Raw genomic sequence first — 19,904 nt, 5'->3', positions numbered from 1 at the left:
TTATAGCACATACTTACCCGTGTGCAACTGCCCTGCAACAAGGTCCAAAGACCTGTCACTGTTGTATCAGGAGGAAGCCACCATCTTCGCTACAAGCTCCACAGTAGACTTCTGGAAGGCCAATGGATGCGCAGGAGTTACATTGTCTCCAATGGTTGGCCCTGTAAGCGCAATCTCTGCACACAGAGCAGAGCTCTACACTGCATGGTACATGCACCGTATAGTGTGGAGCTTTAACACAAATCCACAAGGAGTCAATGCTTCATTTTTTGACAAAAGAGATATTGAATGTCTCTTTTGTCAATTAGCTCTACCTCCTAGTGACATTTTGTTTTTTTTGAGTTTAGGTCCACTTTAAGGACATTAATGTAGCAGTAAGTTTTCACTGTGACAATACAGATGCCCGACACACATGTGCCCACACCCTGGTGGTGACATTATTTATTCCCCTATGGCTTTGTCCTTTACTACAATACACCCTGCACACCAGTGTCGAACTGCTCCCTGGGTATCTACACTAGATTTTGTAACAGGTCTGTCTACAGTGTTTGCTGACTTAATCATCTCTCCCTCCTCCATTATGTGTTATCTGACAGCCCTGTCCCCCATTGTCAGAACCCCTCCACCTAGTGACCCTCTTTATTTTTTTAAAAAATACCTTATATTTACTCTGGCACCCCCTGGAACCTAAACAGGCCTGAGTATTCTCTTCCTATATCCAATGTCACAGCGATAGGTGCCTAAGTCAGTTTGCCAAACTCCAGAGTTTCTTTGTAGGTAGAACAGGAATAAATACCATGTTACCCCAAATTCAGAAATACTAATATGTTTCCTCATTCCTGGGAGGGTAGGTGACCTTCAAAGTTTCTTTGTGACTAGGTTTTTTCTTAATTTTTAGCTTTGTTACATATTATCTACTAAAACAAAATTTGTGCTCTCTGCATGTATTTTACTTTAGCTAGTGTGCCACAATATGAATATACCTTTCTTCGTTATCAATCATATATGAATACCAACAAGCATCCAGCAGTTTTAAACTTTATTATATAGTATAGCATCCTCAGTTATGCGTCCTGCCATGAAGACCTTTGTTTAGTCGCTACTTGAAATGAGCTAACATATGTTTTCCAGTTGTGATCCTACATTATCACCCTGTCCCTCCTGTTAATTCATAAAAGAGACTATGAGCTGGTATGCAGGCATGAATTGCACAGGCATGATCCACCAATGCACTATCAAGAAGCCAAATGCCTATGGACAGGAAATAACTGAAATAGAAAGTAGTAGATTAGAATCTCTATAATGCAAAAATAGCACAAAAAATGCCATAAATCTTAGTTTAATAATTAATTTATTTGTGATAAACAGAACTTAACCAACCTCAATGTTTTCCAGTTGGGGTTTACATCTACTTTTAAGTGTCAAAAAATCAAAAGTTATTTCTGTATGGTGGACTTTCAATGAAAACTGTCATTTTGTGTGTGCTGATTGTTTTCCAAGAGGCTTTGAAGTTTCTAGTTGCAACACCATGCCAAACAAAGTTTATGCAAAGAATAAGCATTGACCTGAATGAAAAATGAAAAAAATATGTTGCTAGTTAGAATGCTGCAAAATATAAGGAATTTGCCTAGTGTGGGTATTCACTACCAGAGCAATGGGTGTAGATGGGTAAGGCTGCTTTTCCACTTGAACAATATGATACAAAACCAGACGAAGATCCATTTTGTTCACAGTCAATGCTATAGTAAAAGTAAAATTTGCTGATATATTCATTTTTCACTCTATAGTACTCTTCATCCTCATTCTTGACTGTAATACGAATGGAAAAGCACTTTTTCTTACAGATGCATTTCACTAATTTATAAAGGGTCATAAAGTCAAGTGATTATGCATCAGCTTGGGAAGGAAAATGTATCTGTGCAATAAAACCTTAGTAATGTTAAAGAGCTGAGCAACGAACTTTATAAACTAGAAATGCTGAGCAATAAAACTTTGCGTACTCCAGGTGGATCAGATGGCAACCAAAAAGCCATTGTCTTCTATGTAGTGTATATACCATAAAATAAAATATCATATTTGTGCAGAATGAACTTATAAAGGGAGACTCATCCAGGGCTCAATGCAACAGATTGATGTTATTTATCCTCCCTGATTGACCACTGGAATCCCCTGACTGCTGACTACAGCTCCCTTTGGTGTTGGTAGGAAATGATGTGTGCAGACCAGGTAAACCCAAGGACACATAATGAATAGATTATATATTATTAAAACGCACTATGACATAATGAGCCTGATTTATTAAAGATCTCCAAGACTGGAGAGGATACACTTTCACCAGTGTAGCTGGGTGATCCTGCAAACCTGGAATGGTTTTCTTCAAAGTCATTTGCTAGCACATGTTTTGAATCCTGAACCAGATTAATTTAGGGTTTGCTGGATTGCCCAGCTTTACTGATGAAAGTGTATCCTCTCCAGCCTTAGAGAGCTTTCACAAATCAGGCCCAATATGTTTACATAGGTCTATCCAAAGTACATACATGCAATATTTTCCATCTAAATCTTTTCTATTTAATTGCTTCAAAGTTTAATAGTTGAAGGGGGTCAAGGTGCAAATGCCTTTCCAAATCCCCCTCCTATCTTTTTGCCAGTTTCATCTGCCACCATTTCCTCTATCTTTCACAACTTTGACTGCCACTATCAACCTGCTAAGTCTCTGCTTTTCCACCCATTTGCTGGGTGATTACTAAATTTGGAAACATAGAACTTTACTGAAATGGTTAAATACTAGTCAATCTATAATCAGTATTTGGGGTAGCAATTGTTGACTCAGCTTGTAATATTCATCATTATGACGTTTCTATATAGAGAAATTGCAGATTGTCCTAAAGACATGTATTTAAAGGATCACTAAACTCTTAAATTAAAAACGTCCGATATGAACCATGAAGGTAAATTGCATTGTTCAATGTTCCTGATTTCACTGCAGTTCTAAGTAAAAGAAATTATATTATATTCTTTTCGAAAAACAGGCAACAGTAACTCATATCTGAAACTGATCAAAGTGTTGAACTCCATTAAAAAGATATGACCTCAGTGCTCCCCACCTTCATGCCACCATTCAAAAAAGTGAAGCTGATTTAAAACTTTAGCATTGTTACAGCTTTACAGATGTCCTGTTTTTCAGGAGCAGCTTAAGGTTTTAAAGATTTGTCTTTGGAAATGTAACTGTTAGCCTGTACTTATCAACTATATAATATAAACTGTTCTCTGTACACCTCCTCTCTTGGTAGTCTCATAGCCTCCTTTGGTTTACAGTAGCATCTGTATACTGATGACACTCAAATCTGTCCAGCCCTGACCTGTCTCCCTCAGTCCTGGATAAGGTCTCATGCTGCCTGTCAGCCATCTCATCATGGATGTCTGACCGATTCCTGAAACACAGCCCAGATAAAACAGAACTCATCATCTTCCCCCCCTCAAATTCCAAATCTCCCCCTGACATATTTCTAAATGTTAACAACACTGTTATTCGTCCCTCCCCTTAGGCACATTGTCTTGGCATCACCTTTGATTCTGCCCTCTCATTTACCCCCCATCATCTACGCAACATCTCCAACTCCTACGCAATATCTGCCCCTACTTATCCCCTGAGATCACCAAACTCATTGTACATGCTCTTATCGTCTCTCGACTGGACTACTGTAACATCCTCCTCTCTGGTATTCCACTAACCCGACTCTCTCCTCTACAATCTATTATGAATGCTGAAGCCAGACTCATCCATCCTTCCCACCGTTCCTCTTCTGCTGCATCTCTTTGTATTTCTCTTTATTGGCTTTCATTTCACCTTAGAATCAAATTCAAGGTCCGGTGCTTTGTCTTCCAATCCCTCCACAGTTCTTACTTACCACTTACCTTTCTGACCTGGTAAAAAAGTACTCCTTATCCGCTCTCTCCGCTCCTCCAATGACCTACTAATGACTTCCTGACTCATAACCTCATCACATGCACGGCTCCAAGACTTTTCTAGAGCTGCCCCAAATCTCTGGAATGGTCTCCTACCTCCTTTTAGGCTTTGCTCCTACTTTCTGTTCTTTTAAAAGAGCACTCAAAACCCATCTTTTCAAACTTGCCTACCCTTCTTCTTCTGTCTCCTAAAACCATATCCCCCTACTGTTGTGTGCTACTTCCCCCACCCCCTAGATTGTCATCTCTTTGGGGCAGAGTCCTCTCCTCCTCCTGTGTCACTGTCTGTATCTGTCTGTCATTTGAAACCCCTATTTAATGTACTATGCTGCATCATTTCTTGGCGTAATATAAATCCTGTTTATTAATAATAATAATAATAATAATAATACTCAACACAGTACAACACCAAACATGGGATATCAATCTAAACAGTTAGGAAGTTATCCAGTTAGCAAGTTAAAGCAGAACTAAACCCATTGATTGGTGGGTAGCGTCCTCTATAATTGGCACGTATGCATAGCATACATGCCAAATATGTCACATACTTATCTTGTGCAGTTTCCCTGCAGCAATAACAGGTCCAGGAATTGGGTGCATTAAATTACATTTCTGTGCATTTTTACCAACATATATAATAATATTATATGTACTATTATTATACATTTTAAAAGTTTCAAATATGGTTTTTACAAAAGTTGCACAAAATAAAAATTTGCAAAATTGCAAGATCTAATTCTTGATTCATTCTATGAAACTGTGGGATGATCATAGACCTCAAGGCTAGCCACCTTGATGCCCTGGATGAGAATGATTAATCATTATCAGTGTAACAATAGGAGTGTACAAGCTACAAAGCAGTACATAGATGCAGAACCATAAGATTCTATTTAAATATTTACAGGTGTAGGCTCAGTGAATTATTTGCATGTGAATGGTTTAGTGTATTACATGCAGGTGTAGGTTTTGTGTATTATTTCCAGGTGTAGGATACTGTGTGGATTTCTGATAGGCTCCTTTTATTACAGGGATAGAAATAATTTATGAGCAATCCCCATTACAACTAATTTTAGTTATTACAATAGAGGGTCAAAAAGTCCTACATAAAGTGTGCCCAGTTTAAGAATCTGATACTAGAGCTTACAAATTTATGAATTTTTTACAAGGCTCTGGAACTTGCATGGTTAGGTAATTATTCACTAGGGGCATGGTATGATATTGGATACTGAGAGTGATATGAGCCATTTTAGTTCTGACAATATAATTTGACATTTGAGATTTTTTTAGACCAGTATTATCTGTGCCTTCCTTAGCCACTTTACAGTCCTATCTATTACTTGTCCTAAGTACTGCTCAAAGTTGTCCCAAAGTCAAAAATCTATCTTTAGAGAGAAGAATTTACAAATTTACATGAATTGTAATTACAGAATTTTAGCAGCTTATTATAGAGAGAGCCTTCATCAGCCAAGAGTTACTATTCTAACTCTCTGCTCTATCACACTTTGCTGACATCATGGAAATCACATACATACCAGTAGTGATGAGTTTCAAGTTCAAGTCTAACCTGGATTTGAGTCAAACCTTACATTTTTTACATTCATGACACCAATTGAACAATGATGAATTTGACCAGGACAAACTTGTAACCCAATATGCAATGTAAAGATTTTGAACGGTGTCCACAGCTTACAAAAGTTAATAGAGCAAGTAAACTTGGGTGAGGTCAACGACCAAATATGATCAATGATGTGATCCAGGATTACATATAGGAATGGAAGTGCAATGGATTAACATTATTGTTTATCAGGTGAATATGAATATTGTGGATTGGCATCATTGGACAAAGTGATTGGCAATGGATTTACTTCTGGGGACATACATGAAGATTTTTTTATTAAATTGGTGTTTCTATTTTCGTAAAGATTTTTTTTCTTGGTTTTAAAGGTTTATGTACATTTTAACTCTTCCAGGAAATGGAAGGAAAGCATCTTCAAGTAATGTATTTAAGGGATTTGAGTAGGGTTGATTCACTAATAGATTTTAGGCTTTTCTGGAGCCTTAAGGTGAGCGGTGTGCACCAACCAGTAGGAGAACCTTAATGTGAGGCCTGGGACTGTGAGAGAGGAAGACAGGAGGAAAAAGAACAGGTAGAAGTTAGCACTGTCCAATTGCTTTAGGAGTTTTGCTTAGGAGATTTTTACTGCAAAAGTAATTTCCGATCTTTACATGGAAGATGCTCCTGTCCATTTCATGAACATTTGTGACATTTTTAGCTAGTTGTGTAAAATGGGAGTTGTATGATAACTGTTTAATACTGGTTGGTGACTGTGGGAAACAATAGAATTTCTCATGTATGAAAGTGTTTGTAAGCTCTTACAAACAAAGATGTTACACGTTAGTTAAAAACAAAAATGGAGGAAGATTTAAACACATTGGTTCTTTTCTTGGATTTTGTGGCTACTACCGTCGATTTGTAGAGGGATATTCCAAAACTGCCAAAATGCTACATGACCTATTGGAAAATGATGTGGATGGTCAAGAGAAACAAAAAAGGTCTTCAAAACATCCCTTTGGAGATAGCTGGACACCTGTGTGTGAAGAGGCCTTTACTCAACTAAAGAAGAAGTTGAGCCAAGCACCAGTATTGTCGTACGCTGATGCTCGGAAGCCCTATATGCTTCATGGTAATGCTAGCTTTGAAGGACTGGGTGGTGTGTTGCACCTAGAATATCTAACTGGACTCCGGCCTATTGCTTAATTTTAGTGGGAGCCTCCCCCCTAGTTAACCTAATTATCCAGTACACAAGTTAGAACTTTTGGCGCTCAAGTGGGCCATTGTGGATAAGCTGCATGATTATTTGTACAGAGCTACATTTGAAGTAAGGACAGATAATAACCATTTGAGGTATGTCCTAACTACAGCAAAATTGGATGTTACAGGGCATAGGTGGTTGGCAGCCTTATCCAACTATCAGTTTACCTCAAAGTATAAACCAGGTCCAAAGAACATTTGAGGCCGATGCTCCATCTAGACGCCCATGTCTAACTCCTAACACAGAAGACAGGGGAGGAAGTCCCTAATCCTGGTGTGGGAGCCTTGTGTGCTATGGCTGCACTCGTTGAAGATCAGGTAGCTTTCTTTGAGATGAGGCTCATAGATTCAATAGGAAGTGGGCCAGAAGCAATGCCTGATATATTTGCCTATCCTACTGTACTGGGATCATTTGGGAAAAGCCCTATATCTCCACAACAGCAATCAGGAACTGTATCAGGAAGTAAGTGCCAATGATCCAAGAATGTTGAAGAAGGCTTTACCTACTGAGTGTGGACCATTCCTGAGAGACTGGGAGAAGTTTAAGATAGAAAAGGGTTTGCTCTATTGTGTGGTTCTGTATCATGACTATCCTGGAAGATGTCAACTGGTTCTCCGCTATTGTTTTCAGAAAATGGTCTTTCAAAGTCTACATGATCATCATGGTCACCTTGGTCCTGAAAAGACTTATGGCTTGGTGCAAGACTGATTCTACTGGCCCAGGATGAGAGAAACCGTGAAAAGTCTTTGCAGACGCTGCATTAGATGCTTACAGAGGAAAGCACTGCCAACTAGAGCTGCTCCAATGGGGCATTTAAAGAGTTCAGGTTCCATGGATTTAGTCTGCATTGATTTTCTTTGCATTGACAATGATTCAAGAGGAACTGAAAATGTACTGGTGGTGACTGACCACTTCTGACCATTTCTGGACATGTTGGGTACACTACAAGTTGATGATAAGCGTGGCTGGAGCCGTAAGGTTGAATCCATGGTCCATGCTTAAAACAATACAAGACATGAGAGTACAGGATTTTCTCCTTACTTTTTGATGTTTGGAAGAGAACCCTGATTTCCTATTGACCTTTTGTTAGGCATTTCTACTGATAGGATAAACAACAACAGCAATTATCAGTATGTGGCCTCAAGTCTGCTTACTGATTAGCTGAAGAAAATGCAGCCAAGATAAATGAGGGAAACAAAAGATGATATGATCTTTGTGTTAGATTGTGTGACTTGAACCCAGGTGACCGAGTTCTATGAAATCTTGGAGCCTCTGGAAAGCATAAACTGGCTTACAGATAGCGAAAGGATATTTTTACAGTGGTGGAAAAATTACCTGGGATTCCAGTATACAAAATTAGGGACTAGAAGGAAGAGTCAAAGCCTGGCACAGAAATCACCCGTTGCTTATTCCCCAAGTAAGAGATGAAGATGTTTCAAATGGCACGCCAGAGTGTGAACCTCTTCGGCCTCAGGCTGATCTTTTACCTGAACTTCCTAATAGGGTTGACTGAGCAAAAATCGATTCATCCATCGAAAGATCTAGGAAATTTTACCAGGAGGATTCACAGGGAATCCTCCTGTTTGCGATCCCCAGGGCACTAGAAGTTAATTAACTTCTAGTGCCAGGGATTGCACACTCTTCTCAATGAATGCGGCCGCCTCGGATGTGTGTTACGCGGCACTAGAGGTTAATAACCTCTAGTGCCGGGGATATTCTCAATGAATGCGACTGCCTCGGCCGCATTCTTTGAGAAAATGTGTGATCCACGGCACTAGAGGTTAATTAACCTGTAGTGCCGCAGATTGCACACTTAAAAAAAAAAATTTTTTTTTTAAATTCAACCTCGATCGGCGAATTTACGTGGGCTGTTTTCGCTTAAAATTCGGTAAGCAAGAATGGCCGAATTCGCTGAGAGATTGAGTTTTAAAAACTTGCTTGTTGATCCCTACTTCCCGATACTAATGAGAGTGATTCGACTGTAGTTCCTGAAAGTTCTAGCCCAACCACTATGTCTTCCCCAAGGGACCAATTCAATCCTAGATCTCCAGAGAGTACAACCAGTCAGACACACAGTCCTCTGACACAACCAGTGCCATCCTTTACCATGAATAATAGTCCTAGTCCAGTGCCTGAAAACATGTGATTACCTCAGAGAGAGGTGTGCAAGGGGGAGAGTGTTAGGCATCCCACACCTATTCCAACGTATGATACTTTGGGTGATCCCAGGTTCATCAGTCAGCCCAAATTATACCATGCTTGGGTAGGGGCAGTTTTTAATTTGGTTAGTATGCTACCAGTCTTTGCTCACCCTGGCACATACTGTTATTAATGCATTATTCTTTCACAGCAAGCCATTGTAACAGAGGCAAAGGACGAGGTTGTTATCTTGAACTAAAGTTGATAAAAAATGTTATGTATCTTTGCTGGGACGTAAAGATTTCACCAGGGGTAGAGTGTAGGGGACTGCCTTTTTCTATCTGCAAGGCGAGTTGAAACTTTGAAAAATGTAAATAAAGTTGTTGAAGTGTTTCCTGCCCTTGATAGTGGCCTTAGAAACCCCCACCAGGATATAATGAAATGCAGAAAGTACAGGGGCAGAGATGAGAACATGCTGACTGACTTAATGGGGTATGTGTGATTCTGTCATCAGAGATCACTTTGGGAAATCCCTACTGTCAGTGTATCAGCTACACACAAAAATATATATTGGCTCTGCCTTTTCACTTATCTTTGCTGATCTGCACCTTCTGTCTAGTTACATCTAGCAAAGGTTAGGCATCCGATGGCCCATAGGTAGCAGAGGTCCGGTTGCATTGGCAAATAAGTGTGATTGCTAGGGTCTAACTGGTAGTGCAGATAGATTGTTCCTGAACTCCAGAGACTTTGCCTGCATCCCTGCAATCCAGGATCACATCATACACAGCCCAATTGTCAGTTGGAGGATCTCCTTGCCGCTGTTTCCAGGATCATCTAATCAGGACATCTTCAGAGGCCTCCGCAACTCATCCTGACACTGATCATAACTGGAGGTATTTGTGGTTATAGACTGTATATATACCCGGGTATGTCTGTGCACAATTCTCCTCAGAACTCCTGCTATGTGTACTTATTGATGTTTATGGATTGTAAATATTGTTATTACTGTTTTGAGATATAAAGCTTACAAATACTCCAACCTGTGTGTTTATTTAGCTGCAATGGTAATGGTGTATGCTGGGTGTAGTGGTTCCTCGGGTGCAATTTGTTTATTACTGTTATGTCCCAGGAAGGGAGCCTCTCTGCTAATAGAAACCCTGTCCTGGGTGGAGGCACTGACAACTTTATTAGTATCCTCACTCTTCCACATAGCGAAGGCCCGGTATTCCCTCTGTTATCTACAGGTTAGCGCTATAGCCTGCTTTGTGAGGGTTATGACACTTCTACAGTAAGAAAATACATACCAGTCAACATATGAAAGCAATATTCCAAGTCATTGTCAGCTCTTGCACATCTCCAGCAAAATGTTCAGGAACACTTGAGATGATATGTTGCTGTGGCAACATGTGACAATTCATATTACTATGTGACAAATTTTAAAGGTCTTGTTGGAAAAGTTTCCACTTCTGCTAAGAGTGATGCTGAAACCATGTACAATGCACAGTGCAGCTTCATATAGCACTATATTCAGGTTTTCTTTATGGTACAGATTTGCTTTGTTAATCTAAAGCTATTTTTAATGCTTCATTGTCTAATCATGCATATATTGTGTGCTGAACATTCCAAATTTGTTTTTCTATATTAACCTCCTTGCAGTTAAGCCCGACCTTCGCTCGGGCAAAAAAAAACTGCAAGGATGGTTAAGCCCGAGATTTTGTACATTAAGTTACAGGTCTACAATTTAAAAAAAAAATTTCATGAAAAACAGTGGATCACTTTTGGTACAGAAATCTAGACCTCAGTGTAACGCTTAGGTGGTTAAAACCTGCACAGATCAACAGAGATGTTGTACCAATACCCAGGTTAGGACATCTGGATATCTCATTTCAAAAATGCACACTTTTGCATGTAAATGCTGTACAGAACCTAAAAGCAACAGAAAGGAGCAATATGACTAAAAAGGAATACAACAGCAACAACATGCTGCAACAACAGAACTGTCAGTGCTTTTTAAAATCCCTAACATACTCTGTAAATACAATACATGGTAGAGTGTGATGGTTTAATTGGGATGTAATTATTTAATAGCATGGCATCGGTAAAGCTAAACTGCAGCTTTCTGCTATAATCCATTATTCATGACTGGCCGTTAAAGGATTAAACTGACATATTATTAGATAAACCTACAGTACATAACAGTTGGTTTGACACATTTGGTTTTGCAATTTAGATTATTGTTACAGCAGCTCATTGTGTATAGTCCATCATCACCTAGTAATTTATCATTGCAAATGGTCATGGCCTATTTTCTGAGTGTCCTATATATCGCCTTGAATGCAGAAGACAAACGATTTGATATATAGTTTTTCGTATAAAAGTCACATGAAGTAATGTGGGGACAATCATTCATTTGCAACTGACTATGAACATGCATTAATTAATCATAGGACCTGTACAAGGTAACAGTAATAAAAAAGGACTAAAGTTGATCTTGGCCACAGCAGCAGATGGTATTGTGAATATGTCCACGGCTGTTGTTGTTGGACTATTCCCAAAGACAATAAGATTCTTTCATTTCTTGAAGCAAAGTGGCAGTACAACCTTTATGCTTAAGGCTTAATGGCAAGGTAAAGCATTTGTAAAAAATTAAACTTGAATATTATAAAAAAAATATAGTTATGAGTAACTCTGTCGGGGCTTACAAAGTTTCAGCAATATTGCTCACAAAGTTTATGGCAAACACTAGTGAAGTCTAGTGAAAAATTTGATATTCAATTCTGATGACAAGCAAGCTATGCCCAAAGGCATGACAAACTGGACACCACCATATACCAATTCCAAAAATAAAAAAATAAACAATATCATGCCCTACACAGAATTGTCACTTCCTCCTAACAGCTCCGACACACAATGACAACATGACTGTTATTATAATAGGGCATATCTTATCTGTTTCTTCAAATTATTGATCTAGGGCAAATGATATGTAAAATATTAAACATTGTGAATTCTAGGAATTGGCCACAAACCCAGAGTAGCAAACCCTTTTATTTTTAGTCATTTTCACTATTTCTTAATCTTTACCCACATTTCCTCTTTTTCTAATATAGAGATACCACATTTGGAAGGCAGCTTGTATAGAATGGACTCCAAACTCAAAAAAGAAGACTCAAAGGACTACGGACTCAAAGGAGAAGAAACTTCCCCCAGAGTGATGTCATGATGCCAGAACCCACTCTCCCATTGCAGGTCTGGGCCTGCAATGGGAGAGTGCGCGGATTGTGCTCAGAGACACAACCCGCCCACCACCCTGAGCCTGCGATGTCTCCAGGAGATGTGATCTGCCATTTCGGCCGGTGCACCCCTCCAAGCTGGGTCCTTCGCCGGCCAGAGCTACGGCCCAGCTGTCAGACGACCACGACCCAACGGAGGTTGGAGACCTCTTTGATAGACTATGGACCGTAAAACGCTGCATAATATGTCGCACTATATAAATACTGGATAATAATAATATTCAGTCAACGGTCAGCACTGGGAAGGATAAGAACCAGATGCTGGTATATTGCCACATCCCCAACTGTGAATTTGCATGCAACCAATATATTCAATGCTTTAAATGGTAATTCTTGCGTGTGTTTAAAATCCAAAGTAGAAATAACTTGCAATGACCAGAAAAGATAGTCAATACACCATTAATATTATTATTCATTTCATATACCTATTTTTATTAAACAAATATTTGCTACAGATACAGCTTTTTGGGCTTTGGTATTCAAGTGCACAAAATAATTCTATCATGAGCAAAAAAAATAAAAATGACACCCCTCTTGCCTGATGTATTACTCACCTTGGCTAAAGACATGAATGCACCGTCATGTTGTACCATATAATTAAGAAGAGGCCTGCTCTCTTCTGAGTAAGCATCACACAATAAAATGTACCTAGTAAACCAACAAGTGTGCATTGTAAATCCAAATTTTTTTTAAGTTTTTGAATACAACCACATTTTAGGAACCACTGACTGAATTCAAAGCAAATCTTTTGTTCCAATGTAAACATATAGCTGCTAACAAAAAGATAATTTTACATACATCTATGCATGTATATTTCTCATGTGTTCTGTTTATTTAAGAATAATACAAGTATACAAAGATACCTATTGATCTTTCCAAAAATCTGTAGAACATCTAACTGCTGATAACTGCTTCTGCTGCACTGAATTCTTAGCAAGCATTATTGCCAGAGTTCTTCCCTTTTGGACTATGGAACACCACATCCTATGTCCTGGAGATAAGGGAAAGAGGGGTATTCTACAGTGCAGCATAGAAGAACTTGGCAGGACTGAAAATGCCCCATGGGATTTCAATGTAGCAAAGGCAGCATTTGTCAGCTTAAACAAGATCTAAGGAATGCTCTGGACTTCTGACAGATCAAACTTTATTTTCTAGGGAATAAAACATTGAAAAGTGTGCATTATTGAAGAGATGTATTTATTTTTGCTGTTGTACCTAGACATATACCTTAGGGGCATGTTCAGATCTTTATGTAGCGCTATTTCAATTAATTTTAAATTGTATCCCAACACATTTGCATCATACCAGTCTTCAAAGCACAGTGGCAACATGTGGTTTGTTAGAATAAAAGGGCCATTTCAGCGGATTTTTCAGCACGTTCTGATATGCTGGCAGCCCATTCATTTTCAATAGGCTGCTTTAATTCTATTAAATTAAATGCAGATTAACAAGTGCATAAACACATCACATTGATCTAATGTGCCCTAAAACCAATGATCATATAACATCTGTCATTGCTGACTTTATGAATAAAGTCTGCATTTATAAAGCAATATTTATAAAGCGCTTTGTATTTATAAACAGGTTTCAGATAACAGTCAAATACAAAGAAAAACAAAGGAGTAAGAGAGAACCCTGCCCAAAAGAGCTTACAATCTAAGAGGAGGGGGAATTAAAACACAATAGGAGTGGTGATATAGAATGGTGGGTAAGTAGTGGGGGTTTAAGAGACAAAAGACAACGGTGAGTTTGAAAAGATGGGATTTAGGGTCTTTTTGTAATGTGCAGGAAGTAGGAGCAAGCTTAGTAGGATGAGGAAGACCATTCCAGAGAACTATCATGGATTTAAAGACAAAGCACAGGAGCTTGAATCTGATTCTGAGGTGAAATGGAAGCCAATGAAGAGAACTACAAAGAGATGCAGCAGAAGGGGATTGGTGGAAGGAATAGATAAGTCTGGCTGCAGCATTTATAAAAGATTGTAGAGGAGAGAGTCCAGTTTCTGGTTTCACAAGTGACGAGTAGGACAAGTTTCAGTAAAAAAAAAAAATCTCACCTGTAATTGTATTAGATGTTTGCTATCTGTCATCCTATTATAATTATTATTATATAATTATATAAATATTATTATATTATATAAAAGATTTATATAGCGCCAAAATATTATGCAGTGCTGTACATTATATAGGGAGTGCAAATGACAGACAGATACAGACAGTGACACAGGAGAAGGAGAGGACCCTGCCCCTGAAGGGCTTGCAATCAAGTAGCTCTGATATTGTTAAAATGAAAAAAAATCCCTTTTTGTTTAAATGTTTTACTGGGTAGTAAATGCCATGAACTTGGAGCTGCATGAAAGAAGGGTATGGTCTTCAGGTTCTTAGCAGGGGTTATTTAGGGCATTGAAAGTTAGAATGTCAATTTAGAAATGATTCATTCATTCATGGGTAAATAACCTTTGTTATGGTAAAGTAACCCAATCTCTAAAATCAATTCAAGCAAATGAAAGCATTCCACACAAAGAACACATTGCATTCCCTTGTGGAAGTGTTAGTGACCTTGTCCACAAGTGACCTACATTACTACAGGACCGTAGTGATATAGGGTTAACTGGGGGTCAGAAATTCAGGTTCTTATACATCACCAATTAAAGAAGCAGTAACTGCTATAATAAATGAGCCATTGTGTTTGTTGTTGGAAACTATACAGAAGAAAACACGACACAATTACATTATCAAGTGCTGTCTACTATTACGGCCTGAAAAAAATAATCTGTTTGTCTAGAAAAGTATGGGTTTGCTTTAATCCTGACTCCTTACTCTAACTTTGCCCATAAGAATGCATTAATAGCCACACTTACCTTGCAAATCATATCCCATTATGCTTTGGGATTATTGTAGAAACCCAGCCGCTGCATTACAATTATTACATATTTTCCTCAAGGTTAAGTCACTATTTTTTTCTTTCACATATTTCCCTTTTATTTTGACTACTTCTCATTACTCCTCAAAATTGCAAATTTCCATTGTAAACTTGAAGATAAGAGAGTGAAAAATTATTTAAGCCAAATATACTTATTGTTTAGGTAGGGCAAAGTGTGATGAAACTTTACCAGTCTTAAAAAATATGACTCCGGTTTTATAACAAGATGTGAAATTTCTGAATGACACCATTTAACGGGCTCCTGTTATAAAGCCAGATTTTAAATGGGCATCAGCACTTTGTCTGATATTCTTCTGTTTAATGAGGATATTCATTTTATCTCCTATAGTTAACAATAGGACATAGCTGGTGCTTATGCTGACTAATACCATATGGAAGATTTATGGGACTAGGTTGGTAATTCTTCATCTCTGTGACTATCCCTGTCTTATTTTATCACAGACACATCTGCAGTTAGTATGCTTCACACATTTTGCTAGTATTAATACAGTACAGGCAATCACACAAGGACACTCCAAGAAAAACAGAAAAAATATGTGGCTTTCTACAAACAAGGTTATTTTCATTTTCATTCTTGCCAGCCTAGAAGATGAAAACAAAAATACAGATGTATTGTACCCAGTAAGTTTCTTTGTAAGCAGAATACCAATTTAAATTCATATGGAAAGACGGTGTATCATGTAACAAATCTATTTTATGGGTTAAGCCTTAAAGCAAAACTCCAGCAAAACTTTTTATAGAAGCATTTGATTGTGCAGAGAAATGTTCTGCCTATGTCAGGTTTGTATTGCAGTCTGTGTCCCTGTGGGGAGATTTGCATTTACTTCCAGTCCTAGTGACTACCCCCTCTACATAAAACAACAAAGTAAAAGAAATCTTAAAGTGGAATTAAACTGAAAATTAAAAAAATCACACTCACCTTAAATTCCACAGATTCCTCGATCATGCTTGAGAAGTCCTTGATCCTGCGCCATCCTGGAATTCTCTTTCGTCTCGGCACAGAGGAAGCACCGGACGCCACCATCTTTGGCCATCCTTTTTCCTTCCTCTGGGTACATCATCCAATCTTGCACTGGGCAGGTACGTGATCAGGTGACGTAGCCTGCTGTAAGGGGGAAAAAAGAGTGCCAATCTCAGTGTGCATGGGTGAGATCAACACCTCTTCCTCTCTGTGCGGGAAAATGCCTTTTCTGCACATGCCCAAGATCCTTTTTGACCAAAGTGTATGCATCTTCTGATGACTACTTTCTGGCTTTTTGGACAGTGAGTTCACTGTATTCAGATGGCCTGAACAGTCACCAGGTACCAAACCACTAGAGTACCTTTATAATTGTGGTAGAATGGGAGATATACATCATAGATGTGCAGCTGACAAATCTAGAACAACTACACAATGCTATTTGAAGAAGCAATTAAGAATTACAGCAAATAGTTGCTGAGGGCAAAAGTAGGTCCAATAAAATAGATAACATTTTATTTAGCTTTTGCTTTTAAGCCCACGAAAAATGGAGATATTATTATTAAATTATAATGATGAGTAATGTTTTTACAATATTTTTTTTTGTTAAGTGTTAATATCTGTTTCATGCTATCTGTACTTTCTTATCGAGTAAGCTTACAGATGAAAGAACAGGTCATGTAAGCTAAATATTTAATACTGATATAGTTTTTGACAGAAGTCATAAATTATTTTATTGGAATAAATCATTAGAACACCTAAACTAAGGTTCAAGGAGACCACTGTACTAAGTAAAAAAAATACAGAATCCTCTGACAGTACAGTTACATAAATTATGGATGCATCAAGCAGTTTCTTTTTTACATTAATATTTTTCTAGTATTTTAAAGTTCTGCTTGTCAAAAAAATGAAAAATGTCGGCCAATATCAACTTCACTTGTTTTTCTCAAGTGTAAATCTGTAAAATATAAACTAAATATTATTTTTCTTTTGACATTGAAGGCATGGCAAGTCAATGGTCATTGCAAACTAGCACATAATCTTTGCCATGTTATTTACTAGAATTTTATGTTGAGCTCTGAAAAGCTCTTTTTCTTAAAAATAAGCAGTGACATTTTTGACAGGACATAACTCTGTTCAATGTAAGCAGACAGCATTTAGCGATGTATAACAGTGTGCTAAAGTAAAGCCATGCAGAGCAGCAGTTAGAGTCTAAGTTGCCCAAGGCATTCTTTATACAGGCTCCATCCCATTTTAAAGGTTCCACCTCTTTTCCCCCTAACTCTCAATTCCAATATTGTTTTGTTGAACCAGAGAGAGACATTGAAGGCATTATGTCTTATGTGCATGCTGTCATATAATGATAGCAATCCATCAATCAGTCTGCTGGGAATGAAGAGATGGCTTCATATGGTTGGATCTTAAAGTCTTCTCATAGTAGTTCTTGCATCCCTACAAATTCAGCTCCTATAGGGAGAGTGGATTTATTTCTGTGCCCAACACTGTCAAGAGTAACTATGATATATAGCTTACATCTTTAAAGCACTTATATTATGCAGAAAAATTTAACTAGTCTTTATTATATTATTGAAAGCTGGTTCTTTAGACAGCTGTGATGTCCTTGGGTGGGAATAAACACAGCTTTGCAGGGCATCTGTGATTTATATAAATTATATCTCTTCCATGTAAGTCATGGATTTTATATGTAATTCACACCTTTACTGAACTGGAGTTTTTCCATGCTCTAAACTAAACATATAAAACAGCCATAGTGTCATCCATGTTGATCCCTCCAAACCACACCTTTATAGGAGATATGCTAGAAAAAGTGCTAAAATGCTTGTATTGGAGAGGTTTCCAGAATTGGTGGAATTTACCATTGCAGCAAACAATGAGAGAGCACAATTATGTTAAAATCTCCTTAAAAGTTGTAGCACCAATAAATCATCAAGCATTGCTTTTTTTGCTTTCAGGAAAAATGTATCACATGCACTTCTGTCAGGGCTTTAAATGAAGAAACAAGATACAAGAAGTGGTCTGTGGTCCTATTTTTTATACTGCACTGTGTGTGCACATGTTTGAGGGGTAGCAAGTGTTGAAAGTGTTGAGGTTATAAAACAACCCGAAATCAATCTACGTACAGTTTACAGTAGTCCTATTGAATTGTTATGCTGTGGGGTATTGGTAATATCATGGCTCTTTAAAAATTGTATCTGATCCTCTAAATGCATTCAGAATAGACACTCATAGTAACATATCAATAAGTGAACCCTATAATCTAGATATTGCATGCTTGTCTGTTTTGAAAATGGTTGGTTGGTTAACTTAAAATTCTCCCCAACATTCTACCACAATTTTTACTTTATCTCCTATTAGGGTAGGCCATACAAATCACTGCATAGCATATGCTTTTCAACACAGTGAAAAAATTAAAGTATGACACTCATCAAACAATATGCAGATTGGTACAAGTAATATGCATTTCAGTAAGATATTGAGTTGAAAACTTTGTACTTTCCATTGTAATCTAATCTTGTTGTATCTGCAAGGTTATCTCTTTTTTAATCATGCCTGCAGGTAGTATCTTAGAAAACATTGTTATTTCTGAAGTCGTTTTATTACAGCGACATGCATAGTAGAAAAGATAACTAAATCACCATAGAATCTGCAGGCAATTTCAACAAAAAACAATGGTGTGCATGCAAAGGTGGCATTTCAATCATGGAAGTGATGCCTCAGTAGTAATTTGACATTTAGGAGCATACTTGATTGCTCTTCTAAAATGAGATTGTGTCAGAATGTCCAGTGTAATAGAAACTTACATTGATCCTCCAGGCAAGACTCCATTTGATGGTAAATTCTAAAAACACCTAAATCCTAAAGAAGATGTAAATGTGTGTATATATTGTAACACAGGAACAAAGAGGGTGCCTGTGTTACTGCTAAAAGTTCTGAATGGACGTTATTATTTTACTATTGAGATGGAACCAGCAGAGATTTGTTTAAAGGGAAGCTCTAGCTTACCCTGCTGGTTGTTTAAATTTTCTGTTCTGGGGCTGGTTTTACTTGAAGTCTGCAAGTGTAGTGTGGGGAAGATTCCCAATTTCGGGTTTCCTATGTTCCCAAGTCTCACAAGCCTATATAGCACACCTAGTACTAAGCAGCAGGACCCCTGAGCCTGTGAAAGGAGAAGCTTTGGTTAGGAAGCCAGATTAAGTTGCTTGTTGTTTTTGCTAGCAAGGAGGCTTTTCTTTAGATTTTATGGACTTTTGTGTTGCTGACACCACCTCTGCGAGTGAGGATAGTTTTATTTGTTTTATTAAACAAAATAGTTTAATAAATACGGGCAGGAACCCTATGGAGACGCTGACAACTGGCCTTGTCTTTTTGCCATCTGCCCATTTAATGCTAATCCTGACAATACGTATATGCATGGATCAATTCCCTACATAAGTTATATTTTATATTTACTTTGTCTTGGTAAAAAATGTGTTGCCTTTTTTCATCTGAGATACAGCAATAGCTAGTTTTTTGTACCTGTACTAATGCACCATTGTTCATGATACAAACACTCCCCAACTGCTTATAATAGGCCCAGTAGCTATGCACAGTGCTGAGATCTTATAAGCCATAAGCCCCTAAAAGATTAGAACTTCTGATTTAAAAATAAAATCTTGGATCTATATTTATTTTATTTAACTAAACAAAGAATACCATGGATTGTTTAGCTTCCAAACTCAGGTAAAACTTTTTGTACTACTAAGACTCTTTGCAGACTTGTAGTTGGAAACT

This window comes from Pyxicephalus adspersus, chromosome 5, assembly GCF_032062135.1.
Source record: "Pyxicephalus adspersus chromosome 5, UCB_Pads_2.0, whole genome shotgun sequence".
Taxonomy (NCBI): Eukaryota; Metazoa; Chordata; class Amphibia; order Anura; family Pyxicephalidae; genus Pyxicephalus; species Pyxicephalus adspersus.
The sequence above is the reverse complement of the archived record's forward strand: the minus strand, read 5'-3'. Positions refer to the sequence as shown.